Source organism: Argopecten irradians, chromosome 9, assembly GCF_041381155.1.
Source record: "Argopecten irradians isolate NY chromosome 9, Ai_NY, whole genome shotgun sequence".
Lineage (NCBI taxonomy): Eukaryota > Metazoa > Mollusca > Bivalvia > Pectinida > Pectinidae > Argopecten > Argopecten irradians.
This window is the reverse complement of record NC_091142.1, coordinates 24,698,150-24,708,732: the sequence shown is the minus strand read 5'-3', so window position 1 is coordinate 24,708,732 and position 10,583 is coordinate 24,698,150. Positions and strand designations below refer to the sequence as shown.

The 10,583-nt window shown below is 40.4% G+C and overlaps 1 long non-coding RNA gene across 1 annotated transcript; it reads right to left on the bottom strand.

Moving 5' to 3' along the window:
• Positions 1 to 6,534: 6,534 nt before the first annotated feature.
• On the bottom strand, positions 6,535 to 8,792 carry LOC138330906 (uncharacterized). The gene is made up of 2 exons (XR_011209622.1): positions 8,666 to 8,792; positions 6,535 to 6,787 (listed from the first exon to the last, which is right to left on the bottom strand). It is a non-coding gene; the product is annotated as an uncharacterized lncRNA (long non-coding RNA).
• Between the last annotated feature and the right edge of the window lie 1,791 nt (positions 8,793 to 10,583).

Below are 10,583 nucleotides of genomic sequence, written 5' to 3'. Positions count from 1 at the left end.
TTATCTGTGACATGCGAAAAACCACCATTTTGCAAGAGCGTCTTGTGGTCCTTTTTTATAATATAACACCAAAAATACCATTTCGTTCAGAATTATTTCAAGTGTTTATATGTAGAATCTCAGTGTGTTAACTTTTTGTGTTTGTTTGCTGGGATGAATTACACAGAAACTATCGATGAAAATGCGGATTTTAGCCTGTTTAACTCAAAATTTCTCCCTTAAATGAAATTTTGCACAACCATCTACTATCGCAATAGATAGATTATGCATGGATTTGCTTAACCCTTTCACTGCCGAATTTTTGAATTTGCCAGAAATGACGTAATAATTGATGACGCCAAAAATTGATGACGCGACGTAAATAGGCTCGTCGAGAGTGATCACGTCAAAGATATTGAGGCGCGATTTGCCGATGGAAGTGACATCGAACGTGTGTAATTTATGGGTTTTCACCGAATTATTCGGATCCAAAAGAAAAATAGATATCTACAAACACTAATAAATAATCGTAAACTTATTTTATTCCATAACATTAAGCGGTCGGATATATGCAAATTCCAATACATTTATGAAATAAAAAAAAGTACTGATCCAATTCCTCGCACATCTATATTGATCATGTACACGCACATGTACCCGTACAACCACATAATCATTGTTCAATACGTTGCATGTCTCACTCTGTTAGGCACTTAGATAGAGTCGATGCATACTGGGCAATATACCGTGCCAAAAGTATTCGGCCACGTCATTTTTATATATTTCATGCATGGGACAAATTTTAATCAATTTTCATGGGTTCATTTCCCATTTTCGAGCGACAGTAGCAAAATTACAGACTGATTGCTTATAGTTATAATAAGAATAATTTTCGATTGGTAATTTCAGGACATACATGTATAGGTGTTTAGCACGCTGATCCAAACCCCGATTTAGGACTTTCTGTGTCATGTCATCCTCGATACTCCAGGGGATCCGATCCATGCCCCGAGCCATGTAACGTACACTGTGGTTGGCTGTGTGGCGTTGATGTTTGGCGTCGCTCTCTCTGTAGTCTTCAAAGGAAATGCCTGTGATTGGTTCAGCTCTTTTCCGATGAGCTGCCTCCAATTTTACTATGAAAGAGAGTCCAGGGTGTAGAGATCGTAAGTGATCGGAACCCCTGGAGTATCGAGGATGGTGTCATCTTAGTGACGCACTTTATACATTAGTTATGAAGGATGATATTGAATGGAAAATTATCAATCCTCTTTCCAACAGTAGTACCATTTTGGCACTTATTGTATGTTTATTGTGTTCATGTTGTTGTTATTTGTTTAGCTATAGAATTACATGTGTAATAGTAAAGGTGTTAATAAAATTGAATTAAATTGAATTGTAATAATACCCACTCGAAAAATGACTATTTTAGCCGCTAAAACCACAGGGACCTGGCACGATTTTTTTAACAGTATACATATATATATTATAGTATCTATAATATATATACATATGTAAACTGTTGGTTAAAAAAAATCGTGCCAGGTCTCTGTTTCTAAAACTTGGTGTGTTGGATGTTTTTGTCTCGGGAAGTTTTTCTGGATCTCAGTGGTTCCCATGGAACATTCCATAGCAATCTAATTAGGATTGAAATAGGAACGAACCTTCAGCACTCTGGGCGAGAGTGGATCCCTTACCAAAAACCCCATATTTATATACATTATCAGCCGTATACGGTCCCAGGCAGTGGGAAGACGTGCTTGTGCACGACTTTTGAAGGTGGCTGCCATCTCAGTGGTTCCCATGGAACATTCCATAGCAATCTAATTAGGATTGAAATAGGAACGAACCTTCAGCACTCTGGGCGAGAGTGGATCCCTTACCAAAAACCCCATCTTATATACATTATCAGCCGTATACGGTCCCAGGCAGTGGGAAGACGTGCTTGTGCACGACTTTTGAAGGTGGCTGCCATCTCAGTGGTTCCCATGGAACATTCCATAGCAATCTAATTAGGATTGAAATAGGAACGAACCTTCAGCACTCTGGGCGAGAGTGGATCCCTTACCAAAAACCCCATCTTATATACATTATCAGCCGTATACGGTCCCAGGCAGTGGGAAGACGTGCTTGTGCACGACTTTTGAAGGTGGCTGCCATCTCAGTGGTTCCCATGGAACATTCCATAGCAATCTAATTAGGATTGAAATAGGAACGAACCTTCAGCACTCTGGGCGAGAGTGGATCCCTTACCAAAAACCCCATCTTATATACATTATCAGCCGTATACGGTCCCAGGCAGTGGGAAGACGTGCTTGTGCACGACTTTTGAAGGTGGCTGCCATCTCAGTGGTTCCCATGGAACATTCCGTAGCAATCTAATTAGGATTGAAATAGGAACGAACCTTCAGCACTCTGGGCGAGAGTGGATCCCTTACCAAAAACCCCATCTTATATACATTATCAGCCGTATACGGTCCCAGGCAGTGGGAAGACGTGCTTGTGCACGACTTTTGAAGGTGGCTGCCATCTCAGTGGTTCCCATGGAACATTCCGTAGCAATCTAATTAGGATTGAAATAGGAACGAACCTTCAGCACTCTGGGCGAGAGTGGATCCCTTACCAAAAACCCCATCTTATATACATTATCAGCCGTATACGGTCCCAGGCAGTGGGAAGACGTGCTTGTGCACGACTTTTGAAGGTGGCTGCCATCTCAGTGGTTCCCATGGAACATTCCGTAGCAATCTAATTAGGATTGAAATAGGAACGAACCTTCAGCACTCTGGGCGAGAGTGGATCCCTTACCAAAAACCCCATCTTATATACATTATCAGCCGTATACGGTCCCAGGCAGTGGGAAGACGTGCTTGTGCACGACTTTTGAAGGTGGCTGCCATCTCAGTGGTTCCCATGGAACATTCCGTAGCAATCTAATTAGGATTGAAATAGGAACGAACCTTCAGCACTCTGGGCGAGAGTGGATCCCTTACCAAAAACCCCATCTTATATACATTATCAGCCGTATACGGTCCCAGGCAGTGGGAAGACGTGCTTGTGCACGACTTTTGAAGGTGGCTGCCATCTCAGTGGTTCCCATGGAACATTCCGTAGCAATCTAATTAGGATTGAAATAGGAACGAACCTTCAGCACTCTGGGCGAGAGTGGATCCCTTACCAAAAAACCCATCTTATATACATTATCAGCCGTATACGGTCCCAGGCAGTGGGAAGACGTGCTTGTGCACGACTTTTGAAGGTGGCTGCCATCTCAGTGGTTCCCATGGAACATTCCGTAGCAATCTAATTAGGATTGAAATAGGAACGAACCTTCAGCACTCTGGGCGAGAGTGGATCCCTTACCAAAAACCCCATCTTATATACATTATCAGCCGTATACGGTCCCAGGCAGTGGGAAGACGTGCTTGTGCACGACTTTTGAAGGTGGCTGCCATCTCAGTGGTTCCCATGGAACATTCCGTAGCAATCTAATTAGGATTGAAATAGGAACGAACCTTCAGCACTCTGGGCGAGAGTGGATCCCTTACCAAAAACCCCATCTTATATACATTATCAGCCGTATACGGTCCCAGGCAGTGGGAAGACGTGCTTGTGCACGACTTTTGAAGGTGGCTGCCATCTCAGTGGTTCCCATGGAACATTCCGTAGCAATCTAATTAGGATTGAAATAGGAACGAACCTTCAGCACTCTGGGCGAGAGTGGATCCCTTACCAAAAACCCCATCTTATATACATTATCAGCCGTATACGGTCCCAGGCAGTGGGAAGACGTGCTTGTGCACGACTTTTGAAGGTGGCTGCCATCTCAGTGGTTCCCATGGAACATTCCATAGCAATCTAATTAGGATTGAAATAGGAACGAACCTTCAGCACTCTGGGCGAGAGTGGATCCCTTACCAAAAACCCAATCTTATATACATTATCAGCCGTATACGGTCCCAGGCAGTGGGAAGACGTGCTTGTGCACGACTTTTGAAGGTGGCTGCCATCTCAGTGGTTCCCATGGAACATTCCATAGCAATCTAATTAGGATTGAAATAGGAACGAACCTTCAGCACTCTGGGCGAGAGTGGATCCCTTACCAAAAACCCCAATCTTATATACATTATCAGCCGTATACGGTCCCAGGCAGTGGGAAGACGTGCTTGTGCACGACTTTTGAAGGTGGCTGCCATCTCAGTGGTTCCCATGGAACATTCCATAGCAATCTAATTAGGATTGAAATAGGAACGAACCTTCAGCACTCTGGGCGAGAGTGGATCCCTTACCAAAAACCCAATCTTATATACATTATCAGCCGTATACGGTCCCAGGCAGTGGGAAGACGTGCTTGTGCACGACTTTTGAAGGTGGCTGCCATCTCAGTGGTTCCCATGGAACATTCCGTAGCAATCTAATTAGGATTGAAATAGGAACGAACCTTCAGCACTCTGGGCGAGAGTGGATCCCTTACCAAAAACCCCATCTTATATACATTATCAGCCGTATACGGTCCCAGGCAGTGGGAAGACGTGCTTGTGCACGACTTTTGAAGGTGGCTGCCATCTCAGTGGTTCCCATGGAACATTCCGTAGCAATCTAATTAGGATTGAAATAGGAACGAACCTTCAGCACTCTGGGCGAGAGTGGATCCCTTACCAAAAACCCCATCTTATATACATTATCAGCCGTATACGGTCCCAGGCAGTGGGAAGACGTGCTTGTGCACGACTTTTGAAGGTGGCTGCCATCTCAGTGGTTCCCATGGAACATTCCGTAGCAATCTAATTAGGATTGAAATAGGAACGAACCTTCAGCACTCTGGGCGAGAGTGGATCCCTTACCAAAAACCCAATCTTATATACATTATCAGCCGTATACGGTCCCAGGCAGTGGGAAGACGTGCTTGTGCACGACTTTTGAAGGTGGCTGCCATCTCAGTGGTTCCCATGGAACATTCCGTAGCAATCTAATTAGGATTGAAATAGGAACGAACCTTCAGCACTCTGGGCGAGAGTGGATCCCTTACCAAAAACCCCATCTTATATACATTATCAGCCGTATACGGTCCCAGGCAGTGGGAAGACGTGCTTGTGCACGACTTTTGAAGGTGGCTGCCATCTCAGTGGTTTCCATGGAACATTCCGTAGCAATCTAATTAGGATTGAAATAGGAACGAACCTTCAGCACTCTGGGCGAGAGTGGATCCCTTACCAAAAACCCCATCTTATATACATTATCAGCCGTATACGGTCCCAGGCAGTGGGAAGACGTGCTTGTGCACGACTTTTGAAGGTGGCTGCCATCTCAGTGGTTCCCATGGAACATTCCGTAGCAATCTAATTAGGATTGAAATAGGAACGAACCTTCAGCACTCTGGGCGAGAGTGGATCCCTTACCAAAAACCCAATCTTATATACATTATCAGCCGTATACGGTCCCAGGCAGTGGGAAGACGTGCTTGTGCACGACTTTTGAAGGTGGCTGCCATCTCAGTGGTTCCCATGGAACATTCCATAGCAATCTAATTAGGATTGAAATAGGAACGAACCTTCAGCACTCTGGGCGAGAGTGGATCCCTTACCAAAAACCCAATCTTATATACATTATCAGCCGTATACGGTCCCAGGCAGTGGGAAGACGTGCTTGTGCACGACTTTTGAAGGTGGCTGCCATCTCAGTGGTTCCCATGGAACATTCCATAGCAATCTAATTAGGATTGAAATAGGAACGAACCTTCAGCACTCTGGGCGAGAGTGGATCCCTTACCAAAAACCCAATCTTATATACATTATCAGCCGTATACGGTCCCAGGCAGTGGGAAGACGTGCTTGTGCACGACTTTTGAAGGTGGCTGCCATCTCAGTGGTTCCCATGGAACATTCCGTAGCAATCTAATTAGGATTGAAATAGGAACGAACCTTCAGCACTCTGGGCGAGAGTGGATCCCTTACCAAAAACCCCATCTTATATACATTATCAGCCGTATACGGTCCCAGGCAGTGGGAAGACGTGCTTGTGCACGACTTTTGAAGGTGGCTGCCATCTCAGTGGTTCCCATGGAACATTCCGTAGCAATCTAATTAGGATTGAAATAGGAACGAACCTTCAGCACTCTGGGCGAGAGTGGATCCCTTACCAAAAACCCCATCTTATATACATTATCAGCCGTATACGGTCCCAGGCAGTGGGAAGACGTGCTTGTGCACGACTTTTGAAGGTGGCTGCCATCTCAGTGGTTCCCATGGAACATTCCGTAGCAATCTAATTAGGATTGAAATAGGAACGAACCTTCAGCACTCTGGGCGAGAGTGGATCCCTTACCAAAAACCCCATCTTATATACATTATCAGCCGTATACGGTCCCAGGCAGTGGGAAGACGTGCTTGTGCACGACTTTTGAAGGTGGCTGCCATCTCAGTGGTTCCCATGGAACATTCCGTAGCAATCTAATTAGGATTGAAATAGGAACGAACCTTCAGCACTCTGGGCGAGAGTGGATCCCTTACCAAAAACCCCCATCTTATATACATTATCAGCCGTATACGGTCCCAGGAGTCTTTGTATAGGACATTGTGCATTTTGATGTCTGTGACTTGGTTTTTGTTAGTGATGCATCTGACTGTGACCGCTCCAGTAATTGACTTGGATCAAACTTCTCAAGCCGCATGTTCTCATCACATCTATCAGAGGGTGACTCTGGCCTTGACCTTTCTTCAAGGTCAAGGTCAGGCAATGATGAGGTAGAAGTCATGTTGTTCAGTACCTCCTGCTCTGATGTATCTGAATTTTCCTGGTTTTCACATGGCTGTAGAATTATAAGAATATGTAAGGTTTAATCATCTAAAAGATATATGTTCACTTGTCAAAACATCAGAGATATATGAAAACATATAAATATAATCCAGTTTAGTAAGTAACCAAAACACAGGCAAGTAACAATGTACCAGATGAAAAACTTGTGGTTTATTCCATTCTATACAAAAGTTACAATAAAATATGTTTACTTAGTAAATCAAACATTATTAGATCTATTATTTTTGCACATATAAATTTATTATCTTAATAAAATTGAGCAAAGATGTTACCACAAGAGAAAAATAAAGTTATTAAAAACACATTTATTTGAGACTATTTACTTTTTTGGTGAATTTATGTATGGGGTTTTCCATTTTGGTGCTTAGTGGGCGCTTTTTGGTAGGAATAAGGACTAAACATTCAAAATAGTAAAAAAAAAATAATATGAAATTGTTAATAAATTAATTAAAATGACAAAACAACATTTTTTAATAAATACTGAGAACCGATAATTATGAGCCATCTGTATACTGATCCAGACATATAATCATGGTGTGTGTTAAGTAATATATTATAGTATACTGCTCCTAGGATTGTTAATAAATCATTTTAACATCATACAATTTATAAAACCAAATAAAGTAAAATATCTACAGCACTGACATGGACTCAATAACTATACTTTCTGCAGAGTTCCCGTTAAAAGCCGGTTGCCAGCAAAAACAGACATCTACTTCTTTGTTTACAACCGGCTAGTTTTGTCAGAAATAAATATTGGCCACCACGGGGGCCTACATCCCCCAACCACCTATTATCAATTTTCAACATCTATTAAAAAACTTCGTGAGAACCCTGGTTTCTGATATAATTACAATTATATTTACAATTAGTACAACATGTGCGGCGATTCTGTTGTTCTGGGAATATATATAGCTGTTGGCGTAGGAATACGGCGGGAACGTGGGGTCATGACCCCACATTTGGTGGGAACATACATGTATGAATGACTGGATTACAATAAGCTGTTCAATCAAATTTGTTGACGATGACGAGAGAGAAAGAAATATGGGTATCTAATCAAAAAAAATATCCAATTGTCACGAGAATTAATAATATTCATTTGCATGAAAAACTGTAAATATAAGGATTAAATTTTTATTTTGCTGAGGTTATGAGGGTACAATAATGATAATGGAGCCCGTGCGATGTTATTTACATGTGTTCCATTATCATTATACTCTCATAATCTCAACAAAATAATTATCAACTTCCAACTGCATGTTCAAACTTTAAGAAGAAGAAAAGTATATCCATATATGCACACAACACTGGAAGTGGCTTTTATACTCTATTGGTCATGAAGTTATATGTATATTATATTTTGTGTATAAATATGAAATATATTTGTTTCAGCAAACCATGGGCATGTTAAACAAGTTAATATGTTATATATGTTACTGTATACACTGACTTTGGAATTACGACACCTCCTATATACATATCTACGTACCCATCCCATGTTTCATAGTTACGATACTGTACGTCCCATATACAACCCATCCCATTTTTTGTGTTTATGTTCACATGTATGACTGGATTACAAATTCATTTTATCGTGTAGCTGACTGGTATATTCTTGTTGAACAATTTATCGATAATAAAAATAAACCTTAATATGTATGTCGTAATAAACTTAATGAAGCCATGAATTTGACGACGAAAAAAAATAGATTCTAACTGTTAGTTATCGCGATTTGCACTAAGAGTAGGATACATGTGTCGGTTCCCGAAATTGTGATTGACAGATGAGAAGGGTACATATGACGTGTATTGTATTTGAAATGCCGTGTGACCGTCTATAGATGTGGGACTTTAGTCTCCGTCTTACCAATATTACGTGTCCTCTCCTGTATTCAGGAGAAGAGTAAACAAATACATTCCATCAAAATTTCATCAACATTTCCGCAACTTTTGCTGTCACTCGCGATCGCTAAAATTTACCTTCTTACTCTGAAGAGTTTCGATGAAGGGGACGTAACTCTAATATAAGTCGATACTAAACATGTGTTTTCTAAAGGCAAAATAAAGTTATACGTGACTGCCATAATTTTTATACACACGAATCAAAAAGGGCTTTTAATATTGTATTCACCGCCACAAATTACCAACATTTTGAGAATAACAGTTTAAAACTTACAATGCATAGGTTTTCATTTTACAACCACAAATAAGTGCTGAAAATGACTTTTGACAGTTTTATACGGATAGAATTTGTAGCTAGTATCTAGTGCATAAATTTTGTGTTGTAGCTTATGTTTATAAGATAACATAAGACATTTTTCTGACCATTTGAATGGTTTTCACAGCTTGATACACCTGATGGTTTCCAATAGACTTTTGAAGAAAAAATTGTATGCCGATCGAAATTTTCTTGCAGTTACGGCACACTTTTTTTTATCAAAAACATATAATAAGTAAATGTGTCACTCGCGGGAAAAACTTGCTTGGCGGTGAGGTTACGGGAAAACGTACCCAGTTGAAAAGTTTTAAAACATACGATCGAACTTCTGCACGTTTTGTCAATTAAGGATGCTCCACCGCCGACAGAGCACAATCTGATTAACATCAGCTGTTTGATACTCCGCTGACTTCGTGCTCTGAGCGGAGTATCCAACAGCTGACTTTAATCACATTGGACAGAGCATAAACGATACTGTACTTATCATTTGAACAATAAGTTTTGCTGTTGACTCGTGTAGATACAAGTCTAATAAACGCAAAAAATATTAAAATATAATTCATTTTTCTTTTGGTGGATGTGCAATCAGAAGTTCATTCATAGGAGATTGTGCCATGGACTTTTTTTCCGAGACGCAATTAATTGATTTTAATATTCTTATCTTAACATAAAATAAGAAGCCCAAATTTGTCAATGGTGGTAATGGTAAAAAGTAAGCAACTTTTGTAACCGAAAAAAACCTGCCCCTGTTTTTGATAAAGAAAAAGTACCATTCGTCAGCGGTGTAGCATATCCTTAAAGTTATAAATATGAGTTTATGAATACAATAAAAGTGTATAAAAGTTATGATTTTGAGTTTTAAAGAGACAATTCACTCAGGTAAATTCTTTTACATAACCAATAAGCAAACTATAGCATAAATGTATTGTTCTACATTTCTTATGAAACATATAACGTAAAACATTGACAAATTCCACAACATTGTTAAGTATTTTAATTAATATCGTTGAAATATCAAATCGTTGATCAATACGATTAAGCAGGTACAATATTAACTCTGTACCCATACCCGAGCCAAAGTCACGCACGTTAAACAAATGAACTACATAACCACTGAGAAGGTGATAAAATGATTTTTAGGCAAGACAATTCACCTAATAAGGTAAACACACTACTGTCAGAGCGATTTGAGCAGTTCTAGCCAAAAGTTGCATTACTTTACGAGCAAGGGACAGGGTTCGGCATACAAGAAGTTCGACCACAGAGTGTTATGGTGGACAGCGAGTAAGTTTGAATATTTCACACACGTGTCACCACCATAGGCGTTCAGGCATATCACAGTAACACTGACTGATGTAATTTCCATTAGAAGTTGTTTTATCTGATATATATACAAATTTTAATGTTCTCTTAGACTGAATTGTCCCTTTAAGGTTTCGAAGTAAATTTCCAGAGCGTACACATAATTGTCACACATGAGTTGTTTTTTTCTCAAATGTCACAAATGGTATATACATTGAATAGATATAACAAACCCTTAAGAAATTTCAAATTCTTCCAATAAACT